Below are 20,045 nucleotides of genomic sequence, written 5' to 3'. Positions count from 1 at the left end.
ATGTCTTATATAATATCAAAATAAATATTCATTTGTTTATTTTTCAAAACCGCTTATCCCGGGTAGAGTCACAGGGAAGCTAGAGCCTAACACAGCAAGCATTAGGTGTAAGGCAGAAATAATCCCTCCAGTTTATCCATGTCTAAACAAGCAATGGCTCATAACACATAAGATCTCTTGTGCTTGAGAAAAATGCAACTTGGGTCTCTACATCATATAGTATTTTATAGTGATCTGCTGTCATGCAGCAGAACAACCTATAAACAATTATGTAGTCCGTTAGGAGGATTATATTTTTTCTCAAAACATCAAGGACAGTATAAAGAAGTGCATCTATTTGGACATTCCATTCAGTTTTAATGATTGTTGCCTGTGATGACTTAAACAGAAAAGTTCAACATTATACAGTCAGCTTCAGAATTATTGGCACCCTACATAAAAAAAGAACTAAATTTATATATATATATATATATATATATATATATATATATATATATATATATATATATATATATATATATATATATATATATATATATATATATATATATATACACACACACACAAAAACTATTTGCCCCCTTCCTGATTTCTTATTCTTTTGCATGTTTGTCACACAAAATGTTTCTGATCATCAAACACATTTAACCATTAGTCAAATATAACACAAGTAAACACAAAATGCAGTTTTTAAATGATGGTTTTTATTATTTAGGGAGAAAAAAAAATCCAAACCTACATGGCCCCGTGTGAAAAAGTAATTGCCCCCTGAACCTAATAACTGGTTGGGCCACCCTTAGCAGCAACAACTGCGATAACTTGCAATGAGTCTTTTACAGCGCTCTGGAGGAATTTTGGCCCACTCATCTTTGCAGAATTGTTGTAATTCAGCTTTATTTGAGGGTTTTCTAGCATGAACCGCCTTTTAAGGTCATGCCATAGCATCTCAATTGGATTCAGGTCAGGACTTTGACTAGGCCACTCCAAAGTCTTCATTTTGGTTTTCTTCAGCCATTCAGAGGTGGATTTGCTGGTGTGTTTTGGGTCATTGTCCTGTTGCAGCACCCAAGATCGCTTCAGCTTGAGTTGACGAACAGATGGCCGGACATTCTCCTTCAGGATTTTTTGGTAGACAGTAGAATTCATGGTCCCATCTATCACAGCAAGCGTTCCAGGTCCTGAAGCAGCAAAACAACCCCAGACCATCACACTACCACCACCATATTTTACTGTTGGTATGATGTTCTTTTTCTGAAATGCTGTATTCCTTTTACGCCAGATTTAACGGGACATTTGCCTTCCAAAAAGTTCAACTTTTGTCTCATCAGTCCACAAGGTATTTTCCCAAAAGTCTTGGCAATCATTGAGATGTTTCTTAGCAAAATTGAGACGAGCCCTAATGTTCTTTTGCTTAACAGTGGTTTGCGTCTTGGAAATCTGCCATGCAGGCCGTTTTTGCCCAGTCTCTTTCTTATGGTGGAGTCGTGAACACTGACCTTAATTGAGGCAAGTGAGGCCTGCAGTTCTTTAGACGTTGTCCTGGGGTCTTTGTGACCTCTCGGATGAGTCGCCTCTGCGCTCTTGGGGTAATTTTGGTCGGCCGGCCACTCCTGGGAAGGTTCACCACTGTTCCATGTTTTTGCGGATAATGGCTCTCACTGTGGTTCGCTGGAGTCCTAAAGCTTTAGAAATGGCTTTATAACCTTTACCAGACTGATAGATCTCAATTACTTCTGTTCTCATTTGTTCTTGAATTTCTTTGGATCTTGGCATGATATCTAGCTTTTGAGGTGCTTTTGGTCTACTTCTCTGTGTCAGGCTGCTCCTATTTAAGTGATTTCTTGATTGAAACAGGTGTGGCAGTAATCAGGCCTGGGGGTGGCTATGGAAATTGAACTCAGGTGTGATACACCACAGTTAGGTTATTTTTAACAAGGGGCAATTACTTTTTACACAGAGCCATGTAGGTCTGGATTTTTTTCTCCATAAATAATAAAAACCATTATTTAAAAACTGCATTTTGTGTTTACTTGTGTTATATTTGACTAATGGTTAAATGTGTTTGATGATCAGAAACATTTTGTGTGACAAACATGAAAAGGAATAAGAAATCAGGAAGGGGCAAATAGTTTTTCACACCACTGTGTGTGTATATATATATATATATATATATATATATATATATATATATATATATATATATATATATATATATATATATATATATATATATATGTGTGTGTGTGTACCACACATGCAATGAGTGATTTTTTTGGGCTTGAACAAATAGATAAGCCTCATGCTTTTATTGTTAAACAGATTTTTGGAACAAATTAAATATAAATTGCCACAAAGATGCAAAATACAAAACTAATCGCAATCAAAATAATGTTTGGTGGAGACTCCCCTGGTAAAAATGACAGCATTTGGCCTCTTCCTGTAGTGCTGACCAACGTTAGAGAACACTTGTGAAGAGCTCATAGACCGCTCCTTCATGTAGAACATTTTCAACTCATTGAGTTTCTTGGGTTTTCTCTTGTAAAGTGCCCTCTTCAACTGACACCATAGATTTTCAATTGGGTTAAAGTTTAGAAGCTTTGATTTTAAGTTGCTGCAACTGTTACTTTGCCGATTTGGATGTGTGGTTCTGATCACGGTCTTGTTGGAAGACCCAACCACAGTCCAATTTTAGCCGCCTAGCATAGGCAACCAGTATTGAAAGGAACTCATTATGCAACTGAACTTAAAAGGAGCTCCTGGACCACTGACAGCAAAACAACCCCAAAGTTAAGAGCCAATGTATTTTGCCATGGATATAAAGGTACCATTCTTTGTGTTCAGTCTCCTTTTAATCTCCAAACATGATGATGGTGCAGGTGGCCAAGAAGCTCAATTTTTGTCATCTCTGATCATAGAACTTCTTTCAAAAAGCTTCTAGTCATAGAAGTGGTGAAACAATGAAACCTTGAGGTTCAACTAAACTTTTCAGAAACTATGATCTTTGGGCTCCTCTTTCCATCCTCCTCAATGTACATGCTAGCTATAAGTAGATGCACCTCATTCCTGACAAATTTAGCAGTTCCATGTTTCTCAAACTTCTTTACTATGGCTCTGATTGTGCTTACTGGTAATTCCAACTGATACCTATTTTTAGAAGCCATTCCCCAATCTATGCAGCTCAACAAGTATTTTTTTTCACATTTGAGTCGAGAGCTCGTTAGTTTAATACATGTTGATGGATGATAAAAATGAGGCATCATACACGTAAAATCTTTTTATACCCCAGTATAACAGAAAACTGTCATAGACAACAAAAACGTTCCTAGACACTAAAAGAAAAACTTTTCCCCAAAGAAGTAAAAAGCTCTGGTTTTATTTATAGTATTCTTCAAGAGAGCCAATAATTTACATTATGTTTTTGACAGAATGAACTAATCCAAAGATAAAAATTATTTCTGTAAAAGTGTTGTTTTATTAAAAAGAATAGACAGTAATTTCTCCAAACATTTCAGGAAAATTAGAATAATTGTATGCCTTATCTATGTCATATTGATGCTTTTGCTAACTTTCTTGAAGGCTGCCAATATTTCTGAGGTTGACTGTACATGTTTTTCATTGCACTCATCTTTCATGAGTATTAGAAGGCTTATAAGGTTGCTTTGTTTATATGTGCATCGTAATTCTCTACCATTTCATTAGCCATGTGATAAGGTCTAGTTCCATTTATGTACCTCTTGACAGAAGGGAGAGGACTTGCCTCTCTCTTGGCAGGCAGTATTTGTTTTAAATATAAACAAGATCCTCAAAAAAGGGCAGCACAAAGTAACATAACATGAATATTTGAAAAGATTTAGGCACATCTCTCTTTAATATTACACAAAACTCAGCTACTATTAAATATAACCATTCCTGAACATATTAGAATATGATAGTACTGAAAACATGGTCTTGTCTATTGCAGTTCATGAAACCAGCTACAGCCTACAGAAAATAAACCCAACGCATATTCATGTATATAATGACAATTCACAACATTCAGTTTACCTTGCAGCCATTAAGGCAGCAACCCTCATAACACATGAAAGATAAAACGTTGGGTACCAGCAAGGAGGAGGAAAGCCTTAGTACTGCACAGTCCTTGAAAACGGAAATAAGGTATTTATTTTTGAGAAATATTTAAGTTCTAATATATTTCACATAAGTAGGGACCCTGCACTAACATTTAAAGTAAAAATCAAGTGACACAGAAATTGCTTATTACAATGTTCAAGAACTTCCCTTGGGACATTTTTATTCTTTAATCATGAAGGCCTACATATAGGCCCAGGAACAATCATGATAAAACCAACACACTGAATGAAATCAGTGATAACTTAATAGTTAAGATGTTCGCACAGACTGAATGTGCATTTTTAAGCTATAAAATGAAAATGCCCTAAATAACTGTAAATTTGACTGTAGGCAGCCTGCTTCTATCAAATTGACTTCTAGCAATAAAAATAATTTACATTACGATGCCACTTCCGAAAAAATCTACTGAAGCATAAGTTTCAGATTATCCGAAAGAAAAGGGTACTAAATGTGTTTTTATCTAGAACTGTACAAAAAACACAAATATGCACCTTGCTCTTACCAGGACTTGTCCATATCCTAATTCTCATAAAGAGTGATAATAACCAAATGGACAAGACAAGCACACAACTAATTAAATACTGGTCAACTTTAGTAATTCTTATGTCTCAGTGAAAAAACATCCGAAGATGACAGCATAAAACAATAGAAAACAGAAAAACAATTGCTGTCCGATAGGATTACGAAATATTACTCTGCTAATGCACCATAGGCCAAACATATGGAACAGATTGCACATGAGAAAGTTATGGGAGGTTGATGCAGAAAATCAATTTACTGAACGTGTCAGACTATAGCATTTTAGAACTTCAAGATAACCTTTGAATTGCTGTGTAATTGCATTTAACCACTAGGTACCTACTGACCATCACTTCCAACTTTAAAACACATTGTCACAGCTTTGTACAAATTGGCCACTTACACCGAGTATACAGTAATGGAAAACACATCACGAGTTAGTAAGACAACCGTTGCGTTTATATGGTGTACATAACCATTCAAGAGAGAATGATGCATAGGAACACCAAATCACCACATACTTCAGGACCAAATGAAGGTAATGTGCTAGAAAATTGCAGTACACCTTTCCCCCAAAATTTACAGTGCACTAAATAGAAAACATATACCTATTTTTTCCCTTAACTGAAGGTTAACTAACTATAAAGTGTGGCCATCTATTAATTTTTCAGGCGCTTGTCGAAAAAAGTGTTTAATCTAAGACAACATTTGTGTTGTCACACCAAGAATGGTTTACCACATCAGTTTTAAAGGTATATATAACAATTTTAAGAGCCCCAATTATTATGAACATCCTTACAGTATAAAGTAGCACATACATTTTTAAATTAAATTACTAGTGATGCTTTATGAATGCCCAAGAACTGGTTATTTAATTTCTTGAAAGTTACACTGCACATTACAGAAAGCTCAAGTATTTAGATTTTTTGTAGGTTTTGTTTCGTTATAGGAAAAACATGATGTAAATCCAATTATCTGACAACAAATTTATGCATAAAAGCATTATTTTTTGTCAAAAACATTTCCACTACTGTTTGTTGCAACATTAAGTATTTTAGCACAATGAATAAGCTAAAACTGAATGAGAAAAAGTTTGTTTTATCTATACTTCTAGAATATTATCAACAATTACCATTTCCAGAGCCAAAAATTTAAATTTATAAAATATTCTTCTAATAAAATCATTCAGATTGAAACCTAGCTAATATATTACTGAAACATTAAATGTCTTGGCTAAGCAACAAACAGAAAGAAAAAAACCTGACTGAAATTAAGTCTGGAGGATAACATGTTTGTTTAAGTGGTATTATGCTTCAGAAGAGGCTCATTAAATACATAAAACAGTACAGTAATCAGAACGGCACATGCTTGATGGTGATGTGAAAGACATGAACATACAGAAGCACACATGCTCCTTGACCTCTAAAGACTGATGTGCACATAATGGTACTAAGCCACTTTATGCCAATCTGTCTGGGTATGCAGCTTGTTTAATTCGCTTGACTAATCAGTTAAAATGAAATGTTAATGAAGTTGTTCATTTGATACAATTTTCTATTCATTTTATTCTAACTACACAAACACATATATGTAGTTCACTTAATTCTGTATTACAGTACAGTACAATGGTTGCATTGTATTTTAAAAATCTTTCACCAAGTAACACTAAAGTGTAATTTACATGCAAGTACTATACGAACCATTCCTTACAGATTTTGTGTTATAATTCTTCTTGACCTCAAAAAATTTAGACCTTGCTTTAGGAATTTTGGAGGTCAAGGAATCATATGGTCACATATCTTTGTGTACAATATTTTTCTAGTGACATTGGAAATAAGTACCCATCTCTTGAGACAGCATTTTGTATTTTATACGGGTACACCCATTCTGAGGGGTTTTTGTTGATACTTGCTAAGGCGTTTCTAGGCAAGGTCAAACGAAAATGTGCAGCATGTGCCATATGCTTGTCAAGGGTATAAAGGTGGTGTTGTACACTTTCAAAGTTGCCCTTTGTTGAATCTAACTCAATCTTAAAACTATCATTCCCTCTTGTTTTCATTAACCAGAAAATTTTTGTATTCTAGCTCTGCCTATTGATTTCATTTACGACTAATGTTTGGTTATGTGTATTTTTATTGGTTTTACAAATTTTTGCAATTCCTACTTCACTAAGATTGTTCTTAAACACATAGAGCCTTGTTTATTTCTTTTTTTTTTTTAATTCCTGATTCTCTGCTTGTTACTTTAATTATGATTTATCTCCAAATTAGTTTTCTAACCAAAATTTGCAGTTGTCCTATGCATTCAGTACACTAACAGAGTAATAAATTGAATATGTTGAAACATTTCTTGCACTAGCCATAAGCTGGACTGAAAAAAAAGACAGTAGGAAGACCATAATTCAGACTTTTTAGTAATACAATCAGCTTTCATATGTGAAAACAATTCTTTGACTAGTCAAGTCACTTGCAACTATGGTCTCCCTAGCAAATGCCAATGGTGGCAACTCTTTGCATTTCTTTCGTGAAATCCTGAATTTTTTATGAAACCCTGAATAATGTTCAATTAAACAAGGGGCATGAGTCACAGGAATTGAAGTATTGTAACAAGCTGACACTCAATAATAAAAATAAGAAAAACCAGGATATTAAAAAAGGTGTCTAGGCAGTTTAAAAACATATAAACATTAAATATTTTATTTTAAAAGTGCAGAAAGCGTTGTTCATCAAAACAAACGATTTTCACAAAATTCAATCTGTGTACCCATCTTATCTAGTACAATGTGACTGGAATCCAGGGCTTACGTTAGGTGCACTGGTTTAAAAGGCAGCTGTTCAACTTGCCTAGTCTTAAACTCACATAAATACAGGACGAACAGGCAAATACCACACTAAAGGCCACATGGCCAGGAAATAACCAAGTGTCATAGAACTGAAAAGTAACAAGACTTGGTACTTTCTTTGTTTAAAAAACTAGAGTGAAGTCCACAATGGACAAAAGTCAGATGAGAAACTTTTAGAACTGGCATCAGCTCTGCAGACTAAACTTTCAAATCTGTAAAGCAATACCCTTTAAGGATATTGTCTTCAATGATTATAAAGAAGGTATGAACATGTGTATTGATGAAGTTGACACACTTTTTTAGAATTTGATTTTTGATGTGTCCACATTAAATAAACTGATAAAATTTAAATTAGTTCTTCCTTTGTATAATGATATGTCAAACATAAGGCAAAAATCATTTTATGAGGACATAATGACAACAAGCAGGATCTGACGGGTTGTAATTGATCAGATAAATAATCATGGGGAACCCCATTTAATATTTACTACAAGAAACAGGTGTAGCGATAAGCACACTTAAAAAAACTAATATATACAGGAACTATGCAAAGATTTTTTTTTCTTTTCTCCAATTTGTTATTAAGAATCTCAAATGGTAACCATCAGATAATTCACATTCATACCAAAATGGGTGATTGAAAACCAGAAAACCTTTTATTTAATTTATCATTACAAGATCAAGTCTGGTCAATCCACTGGATTAAGACAAGATCAGTACACTAAAGATACCCAAAAACACAAAGTACAATACAGTAAGAACATTAGATCTTCAGATGCCATGCAGAAGGAGCTCCAAAAATGTTGAAACAGCCATAAATGCAGCAATTTATTGTCAATGCAAGGCAGCAACAAGTACTCATCAACACAAACAACTTATAAGCATATCCCAGATGAAAGGTTCACATCCTTAATGTAACCATGAGGGGTCCTAAATGAAAACAGCACTATTTACCATGAACAGCATCATATAGGAACATCACATTTTGTTCTTTTAGATTACACTTCTACCAATGGCACATTGTGCAAACTCACACAAGCAAATTTAGAACTGTCAGATCAAAGAGAAATGCAAGACTGGCAACATGCCATCCAACAAGTTTAAGTGAAACATAATGCATATACAGCAAAAGCACCAGCATTTCATTGTTATAAAGCAAGCACTTAAGATTGTGCTGTCAATGTTCACTATCCCATCCCTGACTTTGAAAACTTACAGCCTGTTACAGCTCAAATGTAAATATGAAAAAACAACACATGCAAAACAGAGTGCACAAGACAGTATTTCTTGAGCCTCTTTACCAATAGAAACATACAGGCATTGTACACGAATGAAAGGTAGACACTGGCAGACAGTTCAAGTGACTTATTATTGCAGTGATTAACAAGATTGGAACTGTCTCGCAATAAGAGCAAAATCTGTCTTCAAGGGGGGTGAAGAGACAGGAAAAATGTCGTTTTTGATGGACCCAGGTGCTACCATGATCACATATCATGATGAGATACTGAACAGACAGGAGGGTCTTCTAATTTGGTTTTGAAAAGAACAGCAAAGCTCAATGGGAAAATCCTTCAGCACTTTCTGAATATGTGCACCCTCCCAATAGGTTGGTAGCAATGTGGTCAACTTAACCATTGCTTAAGCACAACAAAGGGACAGGAACATGTAGTTGGCAAAATAAACGCATATGCACTAAACAGAAATATTGGAATACGTTAAACTATAATTCTTTTTAAATTCTTATCCGATTTGGACTGTTCTACTTAGATAAGAGTAACATACACTTAATTTGTGTAACATGCTTTACCAAACTTTGTAAAGAGCTGGGGTGTCACACTTGGATCCTGGAGGGCTACAGGTTTTGGTTCATGTCACTTCTTTACTATCACCCAAGTTTGTCAATGGAAAAAGACTTCTTTTCTTAAAATTTTAACTGACTTTACTTTTAAGATTCTGACCCCTTGATCCTTTAATGAGTAGCCAAAATAATGAGGTGCAAAGCGAACCAGCTAACCAGATCCAATGTGCGCCTTTGTGTCCATGATACATATGCCTCAATAAAATTTTCAAAGAAAGGTGAAGGTCTGAGAAGCATCGATCTGGTCTAATCAACGGAACATCTTGACAGTGCCATGTGAAAAATTAAAATGAAAAGCTTTAGAAATTGGTGTGGAAGAATCAGAACACCAACATGCCATGGCATTAAAAAAAAACAAGTTTCATTAACAAGAATATGCTTTTAATTAAGAAACAGGCTAAGGCCCCCAACTTTGCTGGTCAACTGTTGGCTCACTTTGTATTTAATTTTTGACTGGTTGGTAGTTACGGAGAAAAAAAAATTAGGATGCTTAAGTCTTAAAAAGCAAGCATATAAAGCAAATCAAAAAGAAGTCTGTGCAATTACCAGCCAAAACTTAATATTAATTAAGAAAGTAGCTGGAATGAAAACCTGCAGCCATTGTGACCCCAGAATCTGAATTTATCTTTTTGTGTGTATTAAAGGGAGAAGCTCTGTAAATTTTACTTTTCCATTTCACCACTTACTACTCTACCCAGTGTTGGTTGAAGCCTTAGTGCCCCAGTAAACCTGCACTAGACAGAGCAGGTAGATGAAAGAGTAAAATTCCATACATCCATTTATTGAACCGTCATTTGTACATGGATGCAACATTAAATTTTAATTCAGTGAAAAAACATGTACAATTTAAAATAATCAAATCATAACATACTACAATTCATTTAAGCAAGGTTGCACTCTGAATAACAGTAAAAATAAAGAGCACACTTTACGGCTTCACACAACAAAGCGGATATCCCGCTCAATCCTAGACACCATCAGACAGCAAACGAGGATGAGCTAAAGCCTGAAAGAGTACAAATACAAAGACACTAATCCGAATTGAGCTGCATTTAAGAAGCTCTTCACTTTTACCAGAAATATCCTTAAAAAATATACCTAAAACTCAATACTGTTAATGAGCTTGAATATATGATGTCCAACATTTTTTTTCTTTGAGATTTCAGATTCTTCCACCTTCTTCCTTTGACAGCCACCTTCAAATTCTCACTGTCCATTATCCAAACCTTTAAAACATAACCCGTCCTAAGGCATTCCCCGTATGGTTTTAATCCCTTTTCCTCAGATTCGACCCACAAGGCATTAAATCCCCATCCTTCACAGACGCATCATTATTTTATGAATCAGTTCCACACAAATTCTGGCACACGGTTTTATTCAGACTGAACCCCGCGTTTCTAAAGCTCTTTTCTTGTCCTCAGATATACGGCTTTGAGGTTTTAAGGGTGATGTTGTTCGCGACACCATGGATTTCTTTACCTTTTTCTCAAACCTAACGTTAATTAAAAAAGCCCCCATTTTCTCGGACACACCCACAAAGCATTAAGTCCTCCCTTTTTCTCGGACACTCCCCTAATGTATACAGGGCCCCATTCTCAACATTCTTATACGTCACCTTTTTATCACACTTCTTCAAATTAGCATAAGCCCCCTTTTTTTTAGCTACACGCTTGTGATCGGTAACCCATTTTTTCCGATCGACGCCTTTACTCCACGGAGGCACGCACACACACAAAACACACACACACAAACACAAACCACGTTCTCCCCCTTTACAGTCACACCCCTATTGTGGTAGCCCCACGCCTCTATTTTTTAGACGACCACTGTAGCACTGCACGTCACAGTCATGTGCACCGTCCATCCCCCCCCCCACCAGGCACCCCTCTTCCCCAGATGCTAGCCGCTCCAGAGACGAGACCCCAGTGTAATGAAGTGCTGCTGCAAACAGAAGCCCCGCCCCCAAATCACATCTGAAAGGAAAAATGTCTGCTTACCTTTCCCACCCAAGGCTGCACTTTGGCCGTATGACACTGGGAATCTTTGCAAGGCGGAGAGCGAGAGGTACCCGTAATGTAAATGCAGGAGAGGGCGAAGTGCAGCGGCCCTGCGAACTCCAAACTTCGAGCAGCAACGCTCAGACACGGCCGCACAAAACAATGCCAGTCCAGCCAGCGACTGCAAGAACCGGGGCCTCAAAACACGCACATCCTTCCCGCAAAAAAAAAGAAAAAGATAAGAAAAAGAGCCAGTAACGAACGCCAGACAGATCCCCCTAAAGCGCGTTCAAGTGCACAGAGAGACGCGAGGAGGAGTGTTGGGTCCGATGGAGGCGCACATTCGTCCCGTCAGGATTCCGCGAGCCGGCGGCCATTTTCTATTGAGCAGCTAGTGCAACTCGCGCAGGAAGAGCCGACACGCATGTGACTGTCTTTGGACCCGCCCACTCTCGCGTTACCTTGGTAACTGCGGTCTTCTATCCAGACAGCTAAGGTACCGAGCTGTGGGGCCCGACATTTGTATGTGAAGATTAAGCTGCCGAGTTACACGAATGGCCACTGTGTCTTCGAGCTGGCAAGCCTGATGTTTCACTGGCACCATTTAAAGAATGGGTCCGGGATGCTAAACTGGCAACTTTATATTTCGGAACAGGCAGAAGAAAGAAATTTGTTTTATGAGGCTGAGGCAAAATTTGTCCGTGTATTGTGCATTGTATTCCATTACCATATGATTGAAATGAAACACAATGGCATCAAAAACGTATTTCGTCTAAAGCAGAGAATTTAAAACATCTGATAAACGTGAACTAAGGTATAAACATGCCAAACTCCAATTTGACAGAACCGTTATTCACTGCCTGTATGTATGCAAATGCATCTAGTGATGCTTCTGGATGCACCTTCAGTGATGTAACTGGGATCCTCAGGTGTTTTGGATCTTTTGACCTCATACACCCTCCAGCAGACAACTGAGACTGGTCAGACTCCAGCTTGTTTCAGAAGGCTAACTAGTTAATTTGCAAATATTGTTCTGCTATCTTGAGTCACAGCCACCCTGAGGCTCTCTCCACCACTTTGATGGTGTTGCAAAAGGCTCTTCTCTTTTTTTCTCCCTCGGTGTCCAAATATCTGAAGACTTTTAATCAAATATCGAGCTGCAACCCACTTCCTCTGGGAGATACCTTGCTTTACATTCTAGATCCAATCTCTAAAGGGTGTCAGTCAAACATCAAGGCTTGGCAGCTTGAAGACTTAGTGGCCATTTATGTAACTCGGCAGCATAGTATTTACATGCAATGCCCCTTGTACTTGGTAAGCTTCCTTTCAAAGACCTCTTCCAAGCATTTTCCAAAGGGTCTGTTAACTGCAACAGCACTGCTTGTGTGGAGGACACAGACCAGAAAACATTATCTGGCCTTAGGATCATGGATGCTGTTTGTTTGGAGTTGTTGCTGAAGATCCACCAACAGCTGCCACTCACTGTGCCAGGATGGCCCAACTTAAGCTCCCCACAGCTCAGCCTAGGCACCTTCCTCTCTACCACATGCTACCATTTTAACTAAGCACCCTGCTGCCCCATTCCAATAATCCTACATTATCTCTCCTCTTCTGGATAAGTGGGTTTAGAGGATGGATGGATCAATAAATGCTATAATGCATTCTGCCAGTGGCGAGTGAAGCCTATTTGGAGCCCTAGGCAGAGGTGAAGGACGTTGCCCCTTAGTGTCTGGAGTGTGCGCTCTTTCAATAGCACCCCTTTGTGCATATACTTCAAATTTAGAAGAGCGCATGGCCCTTGGTGTAAGGATCAGGTGCATTTACGGAGAACCCACTCAGTATCAGTATCAGACGACCTGTGGGGTTGTGTCCCCTTTGGTGTCTGCTGTCAGAAACAAAAAAAGGCAACTCTTTCTGTATGGACCCTTAGTGGACATATCAAAGATATTACTATCATACTTCTACAATCCGCGGGGGGGCCTCAGTGTGTGCCCCTCAGATTATGGTGCCCTAATCAGCCGCCTATGTCACCTAATGGATTGACAGGCTCTGCACCCTGTTCAAAGCAACTCTCTCCTGTAAATCATCTATACTTTTAATTAAATATTACATAATATAATTAATAATAACACAGGTGGCACTTTGGCGCAGTGGGTAGCGCTGCTGCCTTGCAGTTAGGAGACCCAGGTTCAGTTCCTGGGTCCTCCCTGCGTGGAGTTTGCATGTTCTTCCCGTGTCTGCGTGGGTTTCCTCCAGGTACTCTGATTTCTTCCCACAGTCCAAAGACATGCGGGTTAGGTGTATTGGTGATTCTAAATTGTCCCTAGTGTGTGTGCCCTGCGGTGGGCTGACGCCCTGCCCAGGGTTTGTTTCCTGCCTTTCTCCCTGTGTTGGCTGGGATTGGCTCCAGCAGACCCCCATGACCCTGTAATTAGGATATAGTGGGGTGGATGGATAATAAGACATTACATAATATATTTCAATTACAGATTTGTTTACTGCTTCAGATTTAGCTTAAGAGAGGTGATTTCAACTTGTATGTTATTTTTACAGTAATTTCCTCTTTTACATGTTTGATAGGCACTCCTCTCAGCACGCAGATCCTTAGTACTCAGCAAGTGCCTCCTGTACAAACAGTGGCATTGAACTCTGAGCAAATCTTCCTTACATATCACACATACCCCTGTGACAGAATACTATACTGTTATATTATAGAAATAATATATCTATATATATATATATATATATCAAAGTGACATCCATCTCTTTAATGGAGCAAATAAAAACAGAAAGCACTCCTTAACCAAGTCCCTGAATGCACCCCAATGTCATGCCATGTGTGCATTTTCTGAACTATTACAATAAGAAAGTGCTTATTTTGCCGTAATTAAAATACACAGTCAAATTTTAAAAGCAACATTTTCTATCTTTTAAATATTGTTAACAGTATTTATGTATGTTTTTGTAATTTTCAAGTTTTAAATGTATTAATGCAAGTGAGACATACTTCATATTGTAAATTTGCATTACATACAATTTACCATATTTGACAAGGGACATGGTGTAAACTACCTTGTTTAGCATGAACGTGGTACAATATTTGGCCCACTACCCCTTTTGATAACTGGCAGTTCAATAACAAAAAATTGTCCCATAGGACACAAAGTAAAGGAATTGCCTGCTCCTCATGCATCTCATAGATCTTTACATATAGCTCCATGTTGCTATGTTATGTTCCATATTGTGCCTCCTTGGTTTTATATTGGCCCATTCTTGGAAGGGGAATGGCTTCAAATGCCCAGCAGGGGTGAGACGTCTTCTCTTGGTAACATCTCCATGCTGCTGAGGAAACAGGAGACATGGTTAGTGACAGCAGCTCCATTCTGCCTGGTGGTGGTGTACTGCACGGGTTACCTGAGCCATCTGGGAGGTCCCCAAGCATGCATGTGTGGCAAAGTTTATAGGGTCATTGTCACTTATACAGGGTCAGGGTAGTGAAAAATTCTTACTTGCATGTGCCAATCAACATGCAACAATTCTTAAATAAGTGCAGGGTAAATATTTTATGTTAATATTGTAGTGGCAGATTATCTTGAAGATGGGTAGAGCTGGATGCACATGATTGACAGCGACCTAAGTACACCGAGTCACAATACACTTTACAAGCCAGGGAAGTTCTGAGAATGCAGGCAGAGATTCTCAGATCATAGGATAAAGAGAAGACACAGCAGACGATTGCAGTAATCAGTGCGTTGTGGAGAGAGAAAGCGTACCAGTGGCAGGCGGGTGGGTAACACGACATAAAGAAACAGTGCAAGAAAAGTCGTACCTAGTTGTCAGTCGGTGTCTGCTATTTGATGAGGCGTCTCTTGTTGTCATAACAGTGCAAAGGCGTTAATTCTAATAGTACGATCTCTCATTGCTAAATAAACACGTCCAATCCTGGGCTCAACTGTCATTTGGTGTGAGCCTTAGTCTTTCCATCTCAGCATTCATTACAATATGTAACAAAATGTTTATGTTATTACAAAAGAAAAAGCTTACAGAAACATACTGTATATTAAAACTTGAGCATTTGCACAGAGTGGTGGCTCGGAGGTTAAGGATCTGCGCTGGTATCCCGAAGGTTGCTGGTTCGAATCCCCATCACTGCCCTTAACCTGCAATTGCTTCAGGGGCACTGTACAATGGCTGACCCTTGCACTCTGACCCCAAGGGGTATGTGAAAACTAACAAATTCCTAATACGAGAAATTGTATAAGGCAAAATAAAGAACAAAAAAATGTGAATTTGTTTTGCAGTATTTTGATTTATGAATGTCTAAGACTGAGTACTATTAAACATACAGTACATTACTTTTATGAAGATCTTATATTGTGGGAATATTGCATTGTAAAGCCTGAAGCGCAATATGAAGTGTATCGTGGGATAAATGTGCTATTTCAGACTATTTCGCTGTTCCGCTTTGAAGCTTGTTATGAAGGTGTCAAGTTTTAAAAGCCAATATGGAACTGCAATACCATGCATTTTGGTATTTACAGTATAAATTATTTCTGGATTGACAAACTTCAAAGCCTGAATTAGGGTGCAGAGCCTCACTATAATGACTGACACTACAGGCTATTGTAGTTTGAAAATGGGACATTGACTACACGAATTAGTGACTGGCTGGTCATGCAGCCAGACCTGCAAGCTTTGCATAAGACGCGTGACTCTTAAACACATCAACCAAAGGGCATCTGTATTTTTCTGACTATATGTACTGTCATTTTGTATGTTTAAGGTGTAGGGGCGCAATTAGGAGGGAAGGGACCCCTGAATTTGAACTGTAGTTCAGGTCCCAATTGGTAAACAAAGGGAACCACATGAATCCTTTAATGGCAGTTCATGGTTCTTTACTGTGCTGTGCGGTTCTTTGTCGAACCATTGCTTAACAAAGCACCATTTCATTCTAAATAGGGTTCTTTGCATATGACGTTGGCTCATTATACTTTGAAAAACTTCCAAATATGTTGAAAAAACGAAATCCTGAACATATAGGATATGTAGCAGGATGCTAACAGATTAAGAAAACCTGGACTTAGCCAGTGTTGTTGTAATGTATGCAGCGAGAGTCCTTTTAAAACCATTCATTGCTGGTATTTCACAAATCTGTTACTATCTATTTATGGTTATGCACCATAAGGAGCCTGTTATGGGTCTCAATAAATAAATATTCTTTCTGGAACATTCATGTGGATGGGCCTTTTGGGAACCAAAAATGGTTCTCTTATGGCATCGCTCTGAAGAGACATTCTGGCACTTTTATTTTTAAGAGTGGATAGAATAATATATAATGTCAAAGCTTAGGATAACCAATGTCTAAGAACAAGAAGTAGTGGGAGTGTCTGCAGGATATGGATAGCTGGAAACTAAAAGTATCTGAGATTATGAATGATATAAAGAGAGGGGCACTGAGCCAGGCCCGACTCCAGAGGGTCATTTAGAAGGGCTAAAAGCTCGGGGTCGTGCTTGTCCAGCACGTGGAGTGAGGCGACAAAACAATTGCTGCAGGCAGCCCTTTAGGGCCGCGTTGTCACTCTTTTTTTATATATATATATATATATTGAAATAATAAAACAAAAAAGATAAACGTAAACCTTATAGATGCACATCCAGTGCCATATTTACATACTAACTTTTAAAATTTGCCAAGAAATACTGCAGGTGCTATACAGACAAGTCTTATGAAAAAAGACATCAAAAATGCAACTATAATGAATGTGAGGAATATAATCATCAAGTCATTGATGATGGTGAACAATAGAGGGCGAGATCTGTGGCGCTTTACCACAAGTTTTAATGTGAGTCTATTTGAGAGATACTTATACTTGGAATTAAATCTTTAGCAATGTATTCAAAATCTACCATTGCGCAGTCTTGTTTCGTGTTGATCATTTAATTTTACTTTGCCACGACCGTATCTCTATGTTTTGCCAGTTTGAGGAATTATTATTATCATTGTTGTTGTTGTTGCCGCTGCTGCAGGATTATTATCTATGTTGTGAGCTATACTAGTTTGCCCCCTCCGGGTCGGTGCCCGTATTTAAACGACCTGGAGAGAGCGCGCTTCTCAGGTCAGAAACACGGGGAGCAATAAATATACTAAATATGTCACCTTGTAAAGTTGTGCGAATTTCTGAAATCTGTTGGTGTCAGTGACAATGTCTGTTAAATGTCTCTTAAGTTTGCACCGCGCGTGTTTAGCTTGCCGGACAGATTGAAATAGCCGAGGTGAAGTGTTCGGAAGGGGTGAAGCTGGCAACTTTCGTTTTACATTCAACGTATTATCATACATTTTATTATCTTTAATACCTAATTTGTGCGTTTTATTGTTTTAAATTGAATCATTTTTGGTGTTTTACATTTTTTTCCAAAAACAATGTACAGTATTTATTTATGTAAGATGTTCAGATAATTTCACGAAGCCTGTACATCAATACATACAGAATTTAAATTAAGTATATATATATATATATAGATATATATATTCTTTAATTACATTTATATGGTTCTCTGTGTGATTCTTCATAAAACCATGCTTGACAAAAAACATTTAATTCGGTTTCTTTGCCTATGAAGTTAGTTCTTCATTCGTTGAAAACCTTTTTTTATGTAGAAGTAACTTGAAATCTTTAATATATGTTAGGCTAAGAAACCTTCACTTATCCTTAGTTACTGTACTTATGCAGCACGGGTCTTTTTAAAAATACGACACCACTATTTTTTCACAAACTTGTCTATGTCTATGGTTGTCTATGGTTATTTACTATATGGGGCCACTGATTTAAATAAATCAAAGATCTTTTTGAAACCTTCACGTGGATGGGTCATTTGAGAACCAAAAATGGTTCCCCATGTGGCATCGATCCGAAAAACCACTCTAGCACCTTTATTATTAAGTGCGTGGTGGCGTGAAGGCGCAGAGCAAAACTGTACCTTAAACCTCAGGCGGCGTTATGCTAAGCACTGTAATGGTTGCGCTCACCAGCGGGTGTTCTCCTTTTCTGCTGCTGACTTGACGTACGTCTTATGTAACGCGTCAGCCCTGCTGTCGGGTGTACTGTTACATGTTGGATTTTTAGGACTTAATTACATCATCCCCCTTTGTAATGCCCCTGACCATTTTGGTCCTGCGCCGGGGTTGAACAGAGCATGCTCTACGTGGCTTGGCTATCAAGTGTTTTAAACCAAGATAGTCTGAGCCTTCAGCCATCTATTTTGAAAGAAGGACCGAGAGAGGAAACTATATTAAAAAAAAATATTTTGCACAGTGTGTTGAATTAACTCTTTATGTACTAAATGTAACACGGTGTCAGGTAACATTTGGTCGTCCTGCCCTACAGAGTATTAAAAGTACTATTTGTATAGTGTTACATTTTCCAGTGTTGTTTTCAAAAATATAACACTAACACTATCCAACTTCCTGAATGTTAGATAAAAATTACTCTGACACTGCTTTAAACCCCCTGAAGTGTACACAGTGAAAATGTACCCGGCGATTCAAATCTCCACTTCCTCTCTGGGGTGTTATTTATTACTTTAGCTGGAAGGTATAGTTAAACTCAAGTTTACCCATTTTGTGATATGTCAGATGCTACAATACAGCGTTAAAATGACAGTGTCTTTATTCTGTATTTGTATGCACCACCCAGCTTAGTATTTACATATAATTCACATACATTATGGACTGATATTTTACTCACCTTGGTGTTAATGCCACATAAAGTGCTCTGAAGGTTTGTGATGCTGCTAAAAGCTTACCATTGGTTATGATAAAAAAACCAACTCACTAGTTAAAGGTTTAAACACTGAAACCATACAATCAGTCGTGACAAACACAGACTACTCAGTTTTATATTTTCAACTATATGCAGTACTGTACCTCGAAAGTCGCACAGACGTTGTAAATGGCGGACGGCCGCTCAAAGGCCGCCATACGTAAATGGGCGGAGTTAACTTTGAACTTGTCGCCACAATTTAAGTCCAGCGTGTATCGTCAGCACTGAGAGGCATTTCTCTCTTTCAGATGTTACTTATGCACAGTCAGTTTTAAAAAAAGTTAACATGTTGGTTTAACAATACAATTTTTACCGTGTGGCACTTGATTATTTTCACAGTATCCGAAAAAAGATGATCCTCTGTGGCGAACTCTAACGGGAGCAGCTGAAAGAAGAAGAATAAGGTAATTTGAGGTTAAGGTAAAACTAAAAAGAAATGAGAACAAAATAAAAACAGATTTTAAAAAATCAAATGAATTAAAAATGAAAACATTAATAGGTTTAAGTTTTCATCAATTTGCAGACTCGGCGCTCTTTTGTCAAGCTGCCCGCCAACTTTACCTGCATGGCCAAGTCAGTTTGTCTCTCCGTTGCCAAATGAATTATCCAAAGAACAAATGATTCGTCATCATCGCCAACATTTTGTTCAGTCAGTCGTTTAGTCCAAGTGCAATCTGAAATTCTGAACCCTGGACATCAGTGAATGGCATCTTAAACATGCCCAGCATTTCATCACACCTTGCAATTCAAAAGTCCCCTCTTTCCTAAGCATGTTTACATACCTCGATCAAGCCTGTGAGGAGATCCTCCAAGGCACATGCATGACAAAGGCTAAATTTTACAACTGTTTTTGGCTTGTCTATGTACTTCAGTGTCTT

At 37.8% G+C, this 20,045-nt stretch overlaps 1 protein-coding gene across 2 annotated transcripts in view; it reads right to left on the bottom strand.

The window, feature by feature from the left end:
• tnrc6c1 (trinucleotide repeat containing adaptor 6C1) overlaps positions 1-11,770 on the bottom strand; it is a 91,042-nt gene extending 79,272 nt beyond the window's left edge. For both annotated transcript variants that reach the window (XM_039740808.1, XM_039740809.1), the window contains exon 1: positions 11,348-11,770. The gene's annotated coding sequence lies outside the window, so the exon portion shown is untranslated. The remainder of the gene's footprint in view (positions 1-11,347) is intronic.
• Positions 11,771-20,045: the final 8,275 nt, after the last annotated feature.

This window comes from Polypterus senegalus, chromosome 17, assembly GCF_016835505.1.
Source record: "Polypterus senegalus isolate Bchr_013 chromosome 17, ASM1683550v1, whole genome shotgun sequence".
NCBI lineage: Eukaryota > Metazoa > Chordata > Cladistia > Polypteriformes > Polypteridae > Polypterus > Polypterus senegalus.
This window is presented reverse-complemented; position numbering and strand designations above follow the sequence as displayed.